The sequence below is a fragment of the Anabrus simplex genome, chromosome 1 (assembly GCF_040414725.1).
Source record: "Anabrus simplex isolate iqAnaSimp1 chromosome 1, ASM4041472v1, whole genome shotgun sequence".
NCBI classification, from domain to species: Eukaryota; Metazoa; Arthropoda; class Insecta; order Orthoptera; family Tettigoniidae; genus Anabrus; species Anabrus simplex.
In genome coordinates, this window is record NC_090265.1 from 1,215,962,328 (window position 1) to 1,215,983,608 (window position 21,281).

Below are 21,281 nucleotides of genomic sequence, written 5' to 3' on the forward strand. Positions count from 1 at the left end.
ATTGGTTCATTCCTCTGGCTCAAGGGTGGGTGTCCGTGCAGTCTTCTACATTAGAATTCATCTTAGGTAGGGCCCCATACTCAGAGCCACATAGGTCGCCTATAGGGCGTCAGCTCGAGGGTCCCGCACCAGGCCTCACCTGAGTCCACAGCCACTATATCTTGAAAATATTAGAATTTATAATTCAGTTATTTCAACTAAAATCGTATAATTTTACGCGTATTTATGCGATCGACTCATTTGAGCCTTTATAATGTTTTGGTGGTTAGAAGACCGTAAGGCCTCACTTCAGTGATACATTCTATAGTGCATTTGCTGGCAGGAGCCGAGTTTTGTGCCCGTTCATATTAGCAACATTATCACACTCGGCCATGGAGATTATAACAAGATAGAACACATCACCAGTGTGCTGCCAGAGTTGAAGCCAGCGGACACTTCTGGTTGTTATATTGCTCTGGCCAAAACATTAGAGACATGTTTCTGTCCAGACCAATGCACGAGGTTTAAAATAAATAAAATAATTTCGTTTCATAACTTGAGTTTACGGAGATGTCGAAAGGAGTTGCAACGAACAGGAAGATATTCACTTATGAAAGAAAATCAGAAATGTACATAAAAATTGCAGTCAAATGATCTGCAGAAGTTTTGAACCACTTCTAATAACATTTGCTAACGGGATTTTACGAGTGGGCTGTTACTGACACTGTTCAGTAAAATTTAAATATTCTATTATATGGTTCAAAGTTAAGATTTTAAAAGACAAAAAGTATTTATTATAGAAATTGTAGGTCCCAAATATAGTGAATGGCTTATAAAACTCCGCAGTGGAGAACTACTTTAGAATGATATTATTGAGATTAGAAAAACAGATTTCAATACATGTAGTACAAGACTTAATGGTGTTTCTTCGTATTAAACTGAGTTTTGTTTTTCGGAATATGTTAAAATCGTCAACCATCAGGTTCTGCACACTTTGAACTGTTTAATTTCTTCACTTTCTTCATCCTTCGGCTTATACTTAAAATCTGGCTTGGTCGTATTTATTATTTGCGATCTAAATTCAAAAGCTGGTTTGTGCCAGGGAACGAGATTGACTGTAGTAGAGTTAAAAAAAATAATATAGTTCTTGCAGAAATTCTGACAGGCTCAGGTTCAGAATGAAACAGAATAGGTCTATCGCCTGTTAATTTGGATATGCCATTCTTTGATGAACGGAAATGATTTTCTCTAAATGAAACCTTTTCTGTCACAATCAATAAATCAAAGGGACAAACTTTACAAAATGCTAGGATAAATCTCTCTATATCGGTGTTTAGACATGGGAAACTTTACGTAGGTTTCTCAAGAGTACGCAGGTAAATAGACGTCGAAGTACAATTACATTCAATTAGGTTTAAAATGAAGTACTGCAATAGCTGTTCTGATTTTTTTAACCTCTTATATGTAATATGGAACTATAACATTTATTCATAAAATATGTTAACATGTCCAATTACTTCTTAAACAGTAATTACGACTGTTGACCCCGTGTAAGTTTTATTCATAAGATAAATGAATATATTCATTTCAAATTGCCTATTACTTCTCACAGAGCCGGTCTGAGTGGCTCAGACTGTTGAGGCACTGGCCTTCTGACTCCGACTTGTCAGGTTCGATCCTGGCTCAGACCGGTGGTATTTAAAGGTGTTCAAATACGTCAGCCTCCTATCGGTAGATTTACTGGCACATAAAAGAACTCCTGCGGGACTAAATTCTGACACCTCGGTGTCTCCGTAAACCTCAAAACTAGTTAGTGAGAAGTAACGACAATAACAGTAATTATTATTTCTCAAAGAGTAATTTCGACTGTCGAGGACAGGTTTATGTACTAGTTTAATTAAAGGTAGCTTATATTAGACAATGACGTCATTAACACCAATTTTTGTGTGGTCATAGATGCATGATTAATATAAATAAAAAGGTTTGAACAATATTCACATTTTCCCTTACACTTTACGGGGGAGTCTGTTAGTCCCGATAATAAACAACATTCTTCCACTCACCTCATACAATTCCTACTCACGGAATAGCTTTTATTATTGTCACACAGCTCACACTAGCAATATATTTGTAACCTTTCCAGACCTTTTTGATCACACATAAACATACTTTACCTTTCGAGCTTTTTGTAGTTGACATTGCTTGAAGGCAAATCGAGTGAGAAAATCATACTCTCCCAGCTCTAATCATAAGATACAAAATATGATTTTGGCAGAAAAGATAACAACAACGAATGTTTGAATGAGTCTCTAGGTCTCGCATATTTAGTACCACTGGGTGAGAAGAGAACATGAAATGATCACGGAAGGTTGGATCAGAGACAGTGAGGAACCGTTCACAAGTAGAGGGAAGCAATGCCATCTTCTCTATAGGCTCACCTTCAAAGTAAACACCTTAACACTCAAGACATTTTATTCATTCACAGGGTGTCCCAGACCGGAAGGTAAAATTTTGATAATGCATGGATTTGTGATAAGAGAGATCTCATTTTCAGAATGAGGTTGGTTGACTGGCCTAAATTTTCAACGTTAAGATTTGCAGCCACAGTATAAACCACATTGTGCTCACTAAGGTCTAAGGTCATACCTAACAGTTGAAAGTGTCAAGATAATGCTCTATGGTACATACTGAAATACAAGCATGAATGTATTGCAGTCTAGGGTGTTGCTCTGACCACCGGTCTATTGGGATACACTGTAGTGTTTTATTGACTAACGTATTAATTATACACCTGACGTTGCATTTAATGACATTAATGTGATAGGGCATTGAATGGGGAACCAACTTTCGTCCAGGAAGCAGGATGCCGTGTCTTGGTAGCCAAATAAGCACAAGACTTCTCTCCGTCATGAGTACCCAAGGTATTCAACGTTTAAAACGAAACAAACCTAGTAAAGTCCAATTAGAGAACATAATATGAATTTAGAATTATGAAAATTAAAATATTTAAATTCTTAATCTATGATGATGCTGTTGAATTATCGCAGGATTACCTCATAGTATTTGATATTTTAGTACACGTCACACAAAACATAAACATATGTTTAAAAACTCACTTGAAAACAAAAAATACGAAGTTCGTGTCGTCGTTAAACTTATTATATTTTATTGTAGATGATGTTCATAATGCTGATATGGAGGAGGAGAACGATGTCGCAATGATTTCAATTCCACGATACACACATAGGTTTAGACATTGTTTCTATATGTTACAACTAGCAAGATACCCGTGCTTCGCTACGGTATTATACTGAAATGTATAATTGAATGCTTATTGTATTAGATATATAATCCGCCGAAATTCGCGATCTGACTGGTTTTCTATGATTTTACGGCACGTTTCCTCCCACTTTTAAATCTTCCTTTCCAGCAATCGATTTCGTACTTCCCGGGCTAGGCTCAGGTATTCCTGCCGGTGAGTTGGGTCCGTAAATCTTTGCCATCTTTTCCTATAATATTTTTATATGGATAAAATCCTTCAGGAGATCCGGCGTGGTGTCATATTGGGTGCCTTGGCGGCACTGAACCCGCGGCCGGACTGCATTCTTAGTCATTACCCGTCCAGGAGCCTTTTCCAGCGCGGTCCGCACATTTGACGACGGTCCGGAATATTATTATTATTATTATTATTATTATTATTATTATGTGTTGCTGGAATGGCTGATGACAGGGAAAAGCGGAGTATCCGGAGAAAAACCTGTCCCGCCTCTGTTTTGTCCAGCATGAATGCCACATGGAGTGACCGGGATTTGAACCACGTAACCCAGCTGTGAGAGGCCAGCGCGCTGCCGCCTGAGCAATGGAGGATCCTTATAAGTACATTAATAACAGTAAAATCAATTTGTCTCACCTCCTTCTACACCCCACCGAAGTTAAGTTTATTTACCGCCAACCCCCCCCCCCCCCATAAAAAATTAAAAGAATGCTTGTTTCTTTATGTTTAAGGGAGATTCCAAACACCAGTGTTCACGTCTATTACCTTCAGTTTTGAGATATAAGTATCCCCATAAAAATAATTCACTTTTTTTCACTTCATTTCACAATAATCCCCCCCACCTTAAGTGAATTTTCCCGCAAATAATACTTGTTTCTTTAATAGTAAAGGATCTTCTAAATACCAATTATCACGACTCTAACTTCTTCAGTTTTCGATTTATGTGTCCTCATGAAAGGAATTCAACTCCTTTACACTCCCGCCCTCCAAGATGGTTTCCCCACCAAAATGCGTCCTTCTTTGTTTTTAAAGGAGGTCCAAATAAGGATTTTCACGTCTGTAACAACTTTAGTTTTTATTAGATGTATGTATTCTCATACAATTCAGTCAATTAATTTTTCAATTCTTTCACCCCCCCCCCTTCATTGGATTTTCCAAGAATACGTGTTTCTTTACTTTTAAAGCAGATTGCAAATATCAAAATTCACGTCTGTAACATCTTCATTTTTGAGATATCAGTAGCCTAATTAAAAGAATTCATCACCATTTTCAGTCACTTTTACCCGCCCCCCCCCTTACACCCAAGTGGTATTTTCGAAAACTAAAAGTACACGTTTCTTTATGTTTAATAGAGATAAAAAATACCATTTTTCACTTCTGTAACATGTTAAGTTTTTTTAGATATACTGTAAATATTCTCATTTTAAAATTTCACCCCTTTTAAGTTCCCCTTAAGTGGAGTTTCCAAAAACAAATCACCTATATTTCTTTACATTTACAAGAGATTTACACCCACTCTTTACGTCTGTAACATTTTACGTTTCCAAGATATTCTGTAGATATAGTCTTTCAAAAAATTCACCCCAATTTGTCACTCCTGTTTAACCGCCATTAATTGGCTTTTCCAAAAACTAAAAAATACGTGTGTTTCTTAATTTTTAAAGGAGATCCCATATGCAAATTACCAGTTCTGTAATATCTTTAGTTTCTGAGATATGTGTATCCTCAATTAAGGCATTCAACCCATTCTTCACCCTTTTACACCCCTCCTATTAGGATTGACAGAAAACAAAAAAAACGTGTTCCTTTATTTTTAGAGGAGATTCTAACTACCGATTTTTATATCTGTAAATTTTAAAGTTTTAAGATGTAGACACATTCATTTAAAAAAAATCACCCCCCCTTTTCACCCCTCAATATTTGGATTTTCCAAAAACGAAAAAATACTTGTTTCTTTACTTTTAAATTAGATCCAAAATACCAATTTTCAGGTCTGTAATATCTTCAGGTTCTGAAATATAAGTAGCCTCATGAAAGGCATTCAACCCATTATTCACCCTTTTACACCCTTCCTATTGGGATTTTCCGAAAACAAAAGAATACGTGTTTCTTTATTTTTAAAGGAGATTCTAAATACCAATTTTTACATCTATAAACTTTTAAAGTTTTGAGATATAGATACACTCATTTTAAAATTTCACCACCATTTTCACCCCCTTACCGAAGGTATATCCAAAAATCCTCTCTTAGCGAGCACCTACATCATAATATGAATATATCCCCAAAATTTCATTTCTTTATGTCCAGTAGTTTTGGCTTGTCGATGATGAATCAGTCAGTCAGTCAGTCAGTCAGTCAGTCAGTCAGTCAGTCAGGACAAGCTATTATATATATATACTAGCAAGATACCCGTGCTTCGCTACGGTATTATACTGAAATTTATAATTGAATGCTTATTGTTTTAGATATATAAGCCGCTGAAATTCGCGATCTGACTCGTTTTCTGCGAGAATCCACCAAAATTCCCGATCTGACTGGTTTTCTATTATTTTACGGCACGTTTCCTCCCATTTTTAAATCTTCCTTTCCAGCAATCGATTTCGTACTTCCGGGCTAGGCTCAGGTATTCCTCCCGGTCAGTTGGGTCCGTAAATCTTTGCCATCTTTTCCTATAATATTTTTAATATAGATACAATCCTTCAGGAGGTCCGGCGTGCTGTCCTATTGGGTGCCTTGGCGGCACTGAACACGCGGCCGGACTGCATTCTTAGTCATTACCCGTCCAGGAGCCGATTCCAGCGCGGTCCGCACATTTGACAACGGTCCAGAACATTATTATTATTATTATTATTATTATTATTATTATTATTATTATTATTATTATTATTATTATTAAAAGATGTTCTGAACCCCACAGCAAGCTGCAAGATCGCTACTTGGCGGTAAATTACATCTGCTGCCAGTGTCATTGTTACAATGTGACCAGCACCATCGTCGCGCGTAGGCAAGTGTGCGGGATTTCTGGCGATACCAATGACATACTTCCATGCATTGTTGACCTTATTATAGAGGTGAACAATTTGACGGTCCATCTCATTCCTATCGTTTATTTCAAATGTGTTTAAATTTTTATTTACATGCCAGGAGGATCTACTGTAATCTAAGAACGTTCTCCGAAGGAAAATATGGCTGTTGAAAACCAGCCCAGGGTCAGGAATGGAATGAATAAAGCCCCATCTAGCAGCGACAATAGGAATTGTGCCGGCTGCCGAAGCACACCTCTGGGGCAATGATCGTTGAATGACAAATGAAATGAAATATTGGACAGTGTTGCTGGAATGAATGATGAGAGAGAAAATCAAAGTATCCGGAGAAAAACCTGTCCCGCCTCCGTTTTGTCCAGCACGAATGTCACATGGAGTGACCGGGATTTGAACCACGGAACCCAGCTGCGAGAGGCCGGCGCGCTGCCGCCTGAGCAACGGAGGCTCCTTAAGTACATTATGAACAGTAAAATCAATTGATCTCACCTCCTTTTACACCCCACCGCCGTTAAGTTTATTTACACCCCCCCCCAAAAAAAAAATAGAAGACGTGTTTCTTTATGTTTAAAAGATATTCCAAACACCAATGTTCACATCTGTTACATTCAGTTTTGAGATATAAGTATCCCCATAAAAATAATTCACTTTATTTTCACTTCCTTTCACACTCCCCTCCCCCCTCCCCGTAAGTGAATTTTCCGGCAAAATATACTTGTTTCCTTAATAGTAAAGGATCTTCTAAATAGTAATTATCACGACTCTAACTTCTTCAGTTTTTGATTTATGTGTCTTCATGAAAGGAATTCAACTCCTTTTCACTCCCGCCCCCCAAACGCGTTTTTCTTTGTTTAAGGAGATCCAAATACCAATTTTCACGTCCGTAACAACTTTAGTTTCTATTAGATGTATGTATTCTCATACAATTAATTCAATTAATTTTTCAATTCTTTCACCTCCCCACCCCCCCTTCATTGGATTTTCCGAGAATACGTGTTTCTTTACTTTTAAAGCAGATTCCAAAGCAGATTTCACGTCTGTAATATCTTCATTTTTGAGATATCAGTAGCCTAATTAAAAGAATTCAACACCATTTTCAGTCACTTTTACCCCCCCCCCTTCCGCCCAAGTGGTATTTCCGAAAGCTGAAAATACACGTTTCTTTATTTTTAATAGAGATAAAAATACCATTTTTCACTTCTGTAACATGTTAACTTTTTGGGATATACTGTAGAAATTCGCTTTTTAAAATTTCACCCCTTTTTATTTCCCCTTACGTGGAGTTTCCGAAAACAAATCACCTATCTTTCTTTACATTTACAGGAGATTCTAAATACTCACTTTTTACGTCTATAACATTTTACGTTTCTCAGATATTCTGTAGATATAGTCTTTCAAAAAATTCACCCCAGTTTGTCACTCCTGTTTAACCCCCATTAATTGGATTTTCCAAAAACAAAAAAATACGTGTTTCCTTATTTTTAAAGGAGCTCCCATATACAAATTTTCAGTTCCGTAATATTTTCAGTTTCTGAGATATATGTATCCTCATTAAAGGCATTCATCCCATTATTCACCCATTTACACCCCTCCTTTTGGGATTTAAAGAAAGCAAAAAATACGTGTTCTTGTATTTTTAAAGAAGATTCTAAATACCATTTTTTTACATCTGTAAACTTTTAAAGTTTTAAGATGTAGACACACTCATTTTAAAAATTCACCCCCCTTTTCACCCTCCATTATTTGGATTTTCCAAAATCAAAAAAATACCTGTTTCTTTATTTTTAAAGTAAATCCCAAATACCAATTTTCAGGTCTGTAATATCTTCAGGTTCTGAAATATAAGTAGCCTCATTAAAGGCATTCAACCGCTTTTTCACCCTTTTCCACCCTTCCAATTGGGATTTTCCGAAAACAAAAAATACGTGTTTCCTTATTTTTAAAGGAGATTCTAAATGCCAATTTTTACATCTTTAAACTTTAAAGATTTTGAGATATAGATAGACTCATTTTAAAAATTCACCCCCTTTTCACACCCCCCATTAATTGGATTTTCCAAAAACAAAAAATATGTATTTCTTTATTTTTAAAGGAGATCCTAAACACCAATTTTCAGGTCTGTAATATCTTCAGTTTCTGAGATATAAGTATCCTCATGAAAGTCATTCAACCACGTTTTAACCCCTTTTCACCCCTCCTATTGGGATTTTCCGAAAACAAAAAAATACGTGTTTCTTTGTTTTTAATGAAGATTCTAAGTACCAATTTTTACATCTGTAAACTTTAAGAGTTTTGAGATATAGATGCACCCATTTTAAAAATTCACCCCCTTTTCACCCTCCCATTAATTGGATTTCCCCCAAACAAAAAAATACGTGTTTCTTTATTTTTAAAAGAGATCAAAAGTACCAATTTTCATGTCTGTAATATCTTCAGTTTCTGAGATATAAGTACCGGTATCCCGATTAAAGGCATTCAACCCCTTTTTCACCCTTTTGTGCCCCTCCTATTGGGATTGTCTCAAAACAAAAAAAATACGTGTTTCCTTATTTTTAAAGAAGATTCTAATTACCAATTTTCACATCTGTAAACTTTTAAAGTTTTGAGATATAGACACACTCATTTTAAAATTTCACCCCCCTTTTCACCCCCTTAGCGACGGAATATCCAAAAATCCTCTCTTAGCGAGCACCTACATCTTAATATGAATATATCTCCAAAATTTCATTTCTTTATGTCCAGTAGTTTTGGCTCGGCGATGATGAATCAGTCAGTCAGTCAGTCAGTCAGTCAGGACAAGCTACTTTATATATATAGATATATATAGATTTCTGACACATTGTGTAATATAAGAACTTGAATTGAACATGCATTACGAACATACCTCTATTACCAGATAATACTTTATGTTCTATCGCCTAGTAAAAGTGTTTGTTGAAGAGACAGTACTCAATTACATCACGCCATCTTATATATGTCTTCAACGACCCTGATTGTACCGTATTGTCATTCGAGGCGATCATTTACACAACACTGCCATCGTCTGGAACCGTGGGAAGAACAAGCTGTTTCCCTCACAGGCAGGTCGTTAGTATCGATACTTATCGATTGTCGATAGCCCCCCAGCCATGAAGTTAGAGGAACAGACCCGTAACAAGTGCCGCCGCAGGACCTGTTCGTTCTTTGTAAGTTGACTCAGTCCAATGTGCACGTCGCAGTGGAGGATTGAGATCTAAACGCCCTCCAGAAGTCTTACAAAAGGAAAGGGTGTACTCTAAAGGCATAACTAATGCTTACTTGACGAGACGGAAAGTGTGAGTTGCCACTTTATCCTAAAGACTGATGTCAAGAATCGATAGGCACCTGATACTTCTCAGAGACCATTACGAGACGGAGCGAACTCTACACGTCTGGTCTTAACAATTTAGAATGTTCGTGATCTGAAATTTACCTCATTCTCTAGATAAGGATTGCGATGTTCAACATGGCAGAACTTTACAAGGTAAATTCTTATGTTTCTTAGCATTTCTCATACGCCAACCAAGTGAATAGAAATCGCAGAAGCGTCATCCATCATAATACGTCTTCATTTAGAGACTGAAGACACTTAAATATCATTCACATCTGGAAGAGTGAAAGACATGACTGATATTTGAGCACATGTGCACAAGTGAATGAACAGGTGATTGGTATTGACCAGTTAAATGTTTGATTGATAGAATGAATGGCCAGTGAGATACTATGTTTACACCTGTATTTTATAAATCATGATATAATAAACCATGTGAATATTGTAAATAGTGTCTAATTGTAAGCGTTGGTCAAGGAACATATTGTTGTATGCACATGGGCTGGACCATTTTCACTAGGCCTTCTATATTCTTACAGTCGGAAGTCAGGTCAATAAATAAATAAATAAATAAATAAATAAATAAATAAATAAATAAATAAATAAATAAATAAATAATCATAATTTGCTACTAATTACGGACCTGTCTAACCAATGCAATGTTTTCACTGGATGCGATCAATTACACAACACTCCTATCGTCTCGAACCGTGCATAAGGAAAGATGTAAGTAAATTTGCTTCACCATTGACTTTGGAAGTTAATCTTCCACTATTTCATATACATCTTTAAAACATTTTTTACTAATATATTTTTCTAATTCTCTCTTTGTTTGTCTTGTATTTTCTGTTTAAGGACGACACAAACACCCTGTCCCCGGGCCAGTGTAAATAACCAATTAAGGTTAAAATCTCCGACCCGGCCGGGAATCGAACCCGGGGCCCCTTGAACCAATGGCCAACACGCTAACCATTTAGCCATGGAGCCGGACTGCATTGGCAATGCACATTGCTCCAATGTTCACAAAGCCAACACTAGAAATGAAGTTGCTGGTAGTGGTGTCATTTACTTTTCACTCTTCCATTTCCCGTACGACGATGGCAATTTTTTTCAAATTCTATGTTAATATCTAAATGTTCTTCAGTTATCTTTTCCTAGATAGTGTATGGCATCAACTTGAAATTGGTAATATTATTTTAAACCTATTTATTCTTCTTCATCTTCTTCTTCTTCTCCTTCTGAATCTGTTTACCCTCCAGGGTTGGTTTTTCCCTCAGACTCAGCGAGGGATCCCACCTCTACCGCCTCAAGGGCAGTGCCCTGGAGCTTCAGACTCTGAACCGGGGGATACAACTGGTGAGAATGACCATTAACTCGCCCAGGCGGCCTCACCTGCTATGCTGAACAGGGTCCGTGTGGGGGATGGGAAAATTGGAAGGGATAGACAAGGATGAGGGAAGGAAGCGCCCATGGCCTTAAGTTAGGTAGCGTCCCGGCATTTGCCTGGAGGAGAAGCGGGAAACCACGGAAAACCACTTCCAGGATGGGTGAGTTAGGAATCGAACCCACCTCTACTCATTTGAACTCCCGAGGCTGAGTGGACCCCGTTCCAGCCCTCGTACCACTTTTCAAATTTCGTGGCAGAGCTGGGAATCGAACCCGGGCCTCCGGAGGTGGCAGCTAATCACACTGACCATTACACCACAGAGGTGGATAACCCATTGATTCCTGGGAGAAATATCAGTATCCTTTTTCAGAATAAAGTTATTACAATCTGCATTACGTCGCACCGACACGTGGGATTGGAAAGGGCTAGGAGTGGGAAGGAAGCGGCCGTGGCCTTAACTGAAGTACAGCCCCATCATTTGATAGGTGTGAAAATGGGAAACCACCGAAAACCATCTTCAGGTCTGCCTACAGTCGGATTGGTTCCACTATCTCCCGAATGCAAGCTCACAGCTGCGGTCCCCTAACTGCAAGGCCAACTCGTTCGGTTCTAGAAAAAAGTAAGCTGGTGGTAATCCAGCTTAAATAAAGGGTTATTTCGGCTTAATTCCTTTACTGTGGTTCAAATTATAAGCAATGCATAACAAATGAAATAACGGGCAATAAATCCGAAAATTTCCTGCTATCATGGAATTAACTAGAATTATATCCTCATAAAAGTAAACTCATTTCCTCGCCCCGACGTGTTGCAGCTCCTTTTCGGTACACCTCAATGGAGGTAAGCTGCATGTACAATTTTAACCACATACCAGCCTTCCAGCCATTCTTAAATCTCGGGCTGTGTCAGATATCAAACCCAGGCCTCCGAGGACGACAGCTAATAGAGCTAACCTTGACGCTACGCAGCCTGACATATCCTCATAATAGCACATACAGTATGGAAAAGAATAAAACACAAACAATGCTGTGTGCTATTTATTCCTGAAGCTCAATTGGAGTCCGCCTCTGTGGTGTAGTAGTTAGTGTGAATAGCTGCCACACCCAGAGGTCTGAAATTTTAAAAGTGGTACATAAGCTGAAACGGGGTCCACTCAGCCTCGGGAGACGAACTGAGTAGAGGAGGTTTCATTTCCCATGTCAGCCATCCTCGAAGTGCTTTATCGTGGTTTCTCACTTCTCCTCCAGGCAAATGCTGGGATGGTACCTAAGTTAAGGCCACGGCCACTTCCTTCCCTCAGCATCCAGTATTCGGGAGATAGTAGGTTCGAACCCCACTGTCGGCAGCCCTGAAGATGGTTTTCCGTGGTTTCCGATTTTCACACCAAGCAAATGATGGGGCTGTACCTTAATTAAGGCCGCGGCCGCTTCCTTCCCACTCCCAGCCATTTCCTCTCCCATCGTCGCCATAAGACCTATCTGTGTCAGTGCGACGTTAAGCAACTAGCAAAGAAAACTTCCTTCCCTCTTCCTTGTCCATCCCTTCCAATCTTCCTATCCCCCAGCAAGGCCCCTGCTCACAATAGCAGGTTAGGCCGCCTTGGCGAGGTAGATTCTCCTGTCAAGTTGTATCCCCCGACCAAAAGTCTCCAGGACACTGCTCTTGAGGCGGTAGAGCTTGGGTCCCTCGCTAAGTCCGAGGAAATATCAATCCTAGAGGGTAAACGGATCGATAAAGAAAGCTTGAAGCGCAATTGGAATGAAATGATTAATTACTCTCTCGTGAGAATTTAAAAAAATTAAATATGAAAAATCCGGGATAAATACAGAAATGAAGTTAGGGACTGATCTCTTTACATTTCCTAGTAAATTGAAATTAAACTCAAGCTTCACAGGTTGTTTCAAAGGGATAAATAATGTGATTGCCGTCCCCTGATTTACAAGTATATTTGATAACAGGCTTATCTCTAGACGAGTATCAAGCGGAGACACTGAAGACGGGCCAAGAGTGGTTGATGTATTATGAAAATGACCTGTGAGCTAGCATTCATGATATTAAAACTGTACGTGTTTTTACAGCGGACATGCAGCAGAGTTCAACCTAGAACATGGAATGTATATGGTCAGAATAATCGTCGGACAGTTAACAAATTGAAAGTTCTTCTGAGGTTAATATATGACTCCATGTACAGCATACTGAAAGGCTGTTTGCGGGAAAAATGATTTCCCAACATGAATTCAACAGATGAATTTAGGAAAGAAAAGATGTTGTTTCTTACGAAATATGCAGTATCATTCTTATGGAAATGTGGCCTTTTTTTATAAACTACTGTACATCATTTTTAATAACGAATGATCTGCATTTCTATAAAGATCTGGAATCTCCGATGGCGCAGCTTTAATTCTACGCCACAGTGCTATTGAGATTTCTCTTGAGAATGGAAAGAAATAAACACAACAAATACAGTTTCCAAGCTTCTAGCCTATGCGTAGCGTGTCCAATTCAACCATAAAGCTCGCCACAATAGATGTCTATAGCGTCTTAAATCGTAGCAATTTATGCAGCACGTGGGGCTGACTCACATCACTTTACAAATGAATGCTGTGAGGGAAAACTGGTGAGTGCCAGGTAGTAAACTTACTTCCTTCAAATTGACGCGATAGGGCTCAATAAACGTGAAATCTGGCGTGCATGTTAAGTTAATATGAAAAAATCCACTGAAGATTGAGATGGAAATGTAGCCATGAAAACTTGGGCGTGATAGCAATGAATGTCACATGTTCATTATACTGAGATTCTGTATTTGAATTTTGAAGTTTGAAACCGTATAATACCGGCACGGGCTATTGGTGAACGATACTTATTATTAAAGTAAAAATCTAAACATGTAAATACAATGTTTCATACATTTCTGTTTGACAACAATGAAGAAATACGACAATAACCTCTTGATGCAAAGACATAAGCGGCAATAAATATGAATGTACGTCGAATTCTTAATTTTAGAAGTCAGCCTGAAACAAAATGCAGATGCTTAAAAACAATTAAACTTGAATGTCTGTAAATTATACATGTAATATAACACCAAAGGTCTATATAGTATAGTAGAACAAGATTTTGTCACACAAGTCTTCTCTTCACCCATAATAATGTGGAACATTGAACATTTTCAGTTTTCTCCTGTGAGAAGCTTGGGTAACTCCTACAAAACAATAATTGTATTAGATTAGTTAGTAAATAGATGTAAATACGTGAGTAAAATCTTTACGTACCCATTTATTAGAGAGGTAAGATCTCGGTATAAGCTGGTCCAGGTAGGGAAAACTCGCACTCTTGTAAGGTAAATCCGGGACAGATGCTGCCCCGGTAGAGATGCCGCATACACTGTAGCAAAAGGTTCCCATCGTTACAGCAAGATGGTAATATGTGTGGTTTTTCAGTTTCTAAGGAAGAACTACTGTCGGCGAGTGTGACGAAATTTGCTCGTATATTACGCCAATTATAGCCGATATCATGAGGCGAGTACATGTTTCCTCCTGACAAAGTTTTTGCGTGTGTTAATTTATTGTATATTAAGTTGGCTTCAAATGCTTAAATCAGACGTTTTTAGTACAGTAGACGTCAGAAGCATAACTGTAGTTGAGAGTAAGCTAATTTTGGGCCATGATAGCCTTGAGGTATGAAAACATGAGGGTGCGGCGTCTCTCCCTGATAGTTGGGAGAGTTGCCGCACAACAATCCGGCTGAGATGCCTCATTGCTATCAGATTCTACAAGCGATCTGGAAACATTCAATACTATTCAGAGTGTACCGGTATTTGATTCGAATATTTTATCGTCTCACGATTCTTAATATACATAATCTATTTTTATTAATTTCATTGGTAACATTTTATTATATGAAATTATATTATTTTCAGCCATAAAAATTTGCGACATGCCTGCTCAGTATAAAAATAAGGGCACTGTTAAAATACCTCAATGGACACAGGAAAATTTAAGAGAGGCTGTTAAAAGACTGAAAGCCAAGGAAATACTGATCAGGGAGGCAGAATGATACTACAGAATTCCGGAACAAACACTGAAACTTAGAATGCAGTCACGAAATCTGGAAAAAGGCTCTCTGGGTCCAGCAGGTATAGCTACTTCAATAATCACCGAAGTCAACATGATATTCAAAAAAGGATGACTGTATCCAGTGTTTGAGTTACAAAAAGTGACTGCATGAATCTTGCTGTACATATAACGACTGTTGCAGCAAAATTGCTAGAGAACAAAGTTTTAAGAAACAATCCGTAAAAACTTGTAAGAGAATAAACATCAGTTCCTGCCTTAGACATGTTTCCAAATTACTGTGTCAAGACAGAATTATATTCATTATGATTTTGATGTTTCCTTTATATAACACGAGGGCCCCGTGGTGTAGGGATAGCGTGCCTGCCTCTCGCCCGGAGGCCCCGGGTTCGATTCCCGGCCAGGTCAGTGATTTTTCTCTCGACCTGAGGGCTGGTTCGAGGTACACTCAGCCTACTTGATTGGAATTGAGAATCTATCTGACGGTGACATGGCGGCCCCGGTCTCGGAAGCCCAGAATAACGGCCGGGAGGATGCGTCGTGCTGACCACACGGCTCCTCGTAATCTGCAGGCCTTCGGGCTGAGCAGCGGTCGCTGTGCAGGCCAGACCCCTTTCAAGGGTGTTAAGTGCCGTGGGGTTTTATATAACACAGTGAAGAATCTATTGCACATGCACATTTATAATAAATCGAAATTAAAATATGATTAATTTAATGTTGTAAATTATCAGGTAGATTCTTTTACCATTGAATGATTATATTATGTGAATATAATTGTCTTGTAGTACGTTCTAGTGTTCGGTTATATTAAAGTTGAAGAAATTGGCTTAAATTTGATTTTGTCATTAATTATTTTACTTGCGGCATCTATACCGGGATCCAGGGAGAGACGCCGCAGATGCAACAATTCTTTTGTTCCCTCCTTTCTCCCATTTACTTTCAATTGCCAATATTTTGTTCATCTCTGATCAAATGTACATGTTTTTAAATTATGCTCCATGAATTTGCAACAATTTTTAAAGTAAATATACCGAGATATAACAAAAGATATAAAAAGTGCGGCAACTCTACTGGAATTACCTTAGTTCCGATGAATCCTCTTTCTCGCCTCTGTGATGATGGTGGTTTCCCAAGAAGTGTTGTAACTTCCAAATTTGAATGGTATAATGCATGGCTGTTCAGTTTCCTCTTTTACTTTCTTCAGATGCCTTGAAAAGAAAGAACAGCTGTCTATTCTGAACTTGTATCTAGATCCAATTTAATATTTCCACTACATAGGAATTGTAATACCTCACTGATATTGTGCTGGACCCGCTCTTGCACCATAGGCGGGCGTCAATATGTATATTAACAATTAATACCTCGAATGATCAGGTTAATCGTACTGAAACAGACCACCATGGGTACTGTAGAGTAGAGAAATTCCCAAGATCGGAATTTACTGAATTAAAATGCTGCTTCCTCTAGATATAAAATCTTTCTATGTCTGATTCAGACGCAATAGGTATCATGTTCGTTACGGACTGGAAGATATGAATACAAGTATTCGAATAAAGTAACTCGCCATGAGGTAATGTACAAAGTACAGGGGAGAAAATTAAATGGCGTATGGCTTATAGTGCCGGGAGTGTCCGAGGACATGTTCGGCTCGCAAGGTGGTCTTTTGATTTGACGTCCGTAGGCGATCTGCACTTAGTGATGAAGACGACACATACACCCATCCCTGTGCCAGCGGAATGAACCAATGATGTTAAACAAAGAAAAAGTATGGCAGGCTACTCATGCACTCATAAAGTATCAAATTAATTTCTAACGGAGATTCAAGGCTTACCTCAGTATTTCCTGTTTGTACTTTAGCTCGATCTGCTTTACAAGCTACTGCCCTGGCCTCTACTGTTGCCAATGCCCACCCTGCCGGCAATCGAACCCGAGACCCCTGTGAACACAGGCCAGCACGCTAACCATTTAGCCATGGAGCCGAACAAAGTGCAGAAAACATATTTATATTTGCTCTACGTCACATAGACACATATAGGTCTTATGGCGACGATGAGATAGGAATGGCCTAGGAATGGGAAGGAAGTGGCCGTGTCCTTCATTGTGAATATCTCTGGATCCTGACCATTTTCAACCGAAATGAATATACGCTAATAAACTCCATGATTTGTTCTATAAAGCTGATTCACAACCTAAAAATTAGAAAAATTGTACCTTCATCGCTATCCACCCCCCAAATGGCGTCACATGTTCATTTTCGTAATGTTGACTAATTAAACGCAAGGAACTTGTTTTTTGGTTCATTGACCAAGGTGTTATACCTCTTAAATGAACGTTACCATCATTGTCAACAGTTGAAAATGCAGAACATTTAAAGAAGGACTTCATTTAAGTACCAAATTTCAAATTCATAGACGTTTAGCCAGAAATAAACATAAATATTTCCAAATATTGAATGTGACTTGATGTCCGCCCCTGTGGTGTAGTGGTTAGTGTGATCAGCTGCCACCCCCAGAGGTCCGGGTTCGATTCCCAGCTCTGCCACGAAATTTGAAAAGTGGTATGAGGGCTGGAACGGGGTCCACTCAGCCTCGGGAGGTCAACTGAGTAGAGGGGGGTTCGATTCCCTCCTCAATCATCCTGGAAGTGGTTTTCCGTGGTTTCCCAATTCTCATCCAGGCAAATGCCGGGATGGTACCTAGCAAAAGGCCACGGCCGCTTCCTTCCCTCTTCCTTGTCTATCCCTTCCAAACTTTCCATCCCCCACAAGGCCCCTGTTCATGATAGCAGGTGAGGCCGCCTGAGAGAGGTACTGGTCATCCTCCCCAGTTGTATCCCCCGACCCAGAGTCTGAAGCTCCAGGACACTGCCATTGGGGCGGTAGAGTTTGGGTCCCTCGCTGAGTACGAGGGAAAAACCGACCCTGGAGTGTAAGCAGATTACTAACGAACGAATGTGACTTGATAGAACCTGATGATGTTCTTTTAAGAACGAAACATGTCATTTTTTGTTTAATAGTGTATATTTTCTTCCTTGTTTAATAATGCGGGTTTTTTTAAAGGTATGCTGTATTGTAATATTTATATTATAACTAGCTATATACCCGTGCTTCGCTACGGACTTCTAGATTCTAAACAGAATTCTAGGTTAGGTAGTTAGGTAGTGTACAATCGCGATCACAAGAATTCCGGGTGGAAAAGGAAGCAGGTAACGTTTGGGCAGAGATTTTGGCTAACCCTGAGCATGAAGGAAGGAGCTGCCTGGCCGAGGCGGTAAAGGCGCGCTCGGTTTGCCCGGAAGGACGTGGGTTCGAATCCCCATCAGGAAGTCGTAAAATTTAAGAAACGAGATTTCCACTTCCGGAGGTGCATATGGCCCTGAGGTTCACGCACCCTACACCAAAATGAGTACCAGGTTAATTCCTGGGGGCAAAGGTGGCCGGGCGTAGAGCTAACCACCCTACCCCATCACGTGTCGAGGTTAACAATGGTGGAAGCCTTTACCTTCCACTCCTCCAAGGGCCTTCATGGCCTGTATGGAGGTGACTTTGTTTGAGGATGAAGGAGAAGTAGCGAAGACAACATCACATGTGTTCGTCTTCCAGGAGGTGTGGCATGCGACGTTGTGTACTCAGAGTGCACTCCTAACTCTATGTTTTTAGGAACTGGATAAGATGTTTCTATGGTTAAACATTCTGGCTACAGTAGTTGTTCCTAACCAAGAGAAACAATTAATTAACTGTAATTTAAGTGCGATGAAGTGTGCACGATATATTCCAACCCAAATATATACCTTTTAATTGTTTGATCACCGCTGAAAATAACTTCATAGGAACGGTTTTCCAAACGCCCCTGCGTCTCTGATAATCATAAATACACTGACTGACAGAGCAAATGCAACACCAAGAAGGAGTGGTTCGAAAGGGATGAAAGTTGGAGAAAAAACAGAGACGGCACGAACGAATAATTGATGTTTATTTCAAACCGATATGCAGGTTACACAATGCGCACGGCATCGACTCAGTAGGATGTAGGACCACCGCGAGCGGCGATGCACGCAGAAACACGTCGAGGTACAGAGTCAATAAGAGTGGATGGTGTCCTGAGGGATGGTTCTCCATTCTCTGTCAACCATTTGCCACAGTTGGTCGTCCGTACGAGGCTGGGGCAGAGTTTGCAAACGGCGTCCAATGAGATCCCACACGTGTTCGATTGGTGAGAGATCCGAAGAGTACGCTGGCCACGGAAGCATCTGTACACCTCGTAGAGCCTGTTGGGAGATGCGAGCAGTGTGTGGGCGGGCATTATCCTGCTGAAACAGAGCATTGGGCAGCCCCTGAAGGTACGGGAGTGCCATCGGCCGCAGCACATGCTGCACGTAGCGGTGGGCATTTAACGTGCCTTGAATACGCACTAGAGGTGACGTGGAATCATACGCAATAGCGCCCCAAACCATGATGCCGCGTTGTCTAGCGGTAGGGCGCTCCACAGTTACTGCCGGATTTGACCTTTCTCCACGCCGACGCCACACTCGTCTGCGGTGACTATCACTGACAGAACAGAAGCGTGACTCATCGGAGAACACGACGTTCCGCCATTCCCTCATCCAAGTCGCTCTAGCCCGGCACCATTCCAGGCGTGCACGTCTATGCTGTGGAGTCAATGGTAGTCTTCTGAGCGGACGCCGGGGCCGGGAGTGCAGGCCTCCTTCAACCAATCGACGGGAAAGGGAAATTGTTCTGGTCGATATTGGAACAGCCAGGGTGTCTTGCACATGCTGAAGAATGGCGGTTGACGTGGCGTGCGGGGCTGCCACCGCTTGGCGGCGGATGCGCCGATCCTCGCGTGCTGACGTCACTCGGGCTGCGCCTGGACCCCTCGCACGTGCCACATGTCCCTGCGCCAACCATCTTCGCCACAGGCGCTGCACCGTGGACACATCCCTATGGGTATCGGCTGCGATTTGACGAAGCGACCAACCTGCCCTTCTCAGCCCAATCACCATACCCCTCGTAAAGTCGTCTGTCTTCTGGAAATGCCTCCGTTGACGGCGGCTGGCATTGTTAGCTATACACGTGTCCTGTGGCACACGACAACACGTTCTACAATGACTGTCGGCTGAGAAATCACGGTATGAAGTGGGCCATTCGCCAACGCCGTGTCGCATTTATCGTTCGCTACGTGCGCAGCACAGCGGCGCATTTCACATCATGAGCATACCTCAGTGACGTCAGTCTACCCTGCAATTGGCATAAAGTTCTGACCACTCCTTCTTGGTGTTGCATTTGCTCTGTCAGTCAGTGTATTTAATGCCAGGTTATTTTTTGGGGATAACAATTATTTTTAGTATTATTATTATTTTTATTATTATTAAGTAGTAGTAGTAGTATTTAACAGGGCCTATATTGACGAAAATAAGGGTCATTTGATAACGAAGTCATAGTCGAGACCGCTAACTTTCAGCCAGACCTCGCACACAAGAATTACTCAGAAAATGGAGAATTTGCTTGTGATGCTTGTTTTTCAAGGGGCCTAACATTGAAGGTCATCGGCCCTCTGGAGAATTCGACCCTCCTCCTTGCCTTGGAGGAGACGTGTGTTTCTTCCCTTTATTTCCCTCTCCCTTCATTGTCGAGTCAGTGGGACTTGTGGGCAGGAGGAAGCAAGTACCTTCCTCTCAGTGTATACTTCGTTCATGCTAGATATCCTCGTACTTCCGCTTCCTCCACTTCCCCTCACTCTTCAGATGTGTGCATGTGTTTACCCGTCTGATGGATGTGACCAATGAGAGAGAAAGAGTGTAAACGGGTACTGGGTAGTTCTGAGGGCTGTACTGATTTCTTGCCTGAAATGAATGTTTCTGGCCACGAGATACTAAACATTTCGAGTGCACACGTTATGAGTAAGATTACAGTATATTAAGTTGCATGGCTCTTAACGTTACCCTAGAAACTCGACAGGGAAGTCACTAAACGTATTTCCTCATATGAAGACAAGGTAAGGGAATTTTCATTGTAATGGTAGGCCCGCTTGCCTTCCTTCAATCACAATCAGGTTGGGGAGATTTCTTTATAATGGCAGACACTCACGCTCCACCTGCCTTTTTACATCCTCAGAAAGACTGTCTTAGTGGCTTTCCCAACTGAAATGAACATTGATCATTGCAAAAACGTCAGTAGAAATGG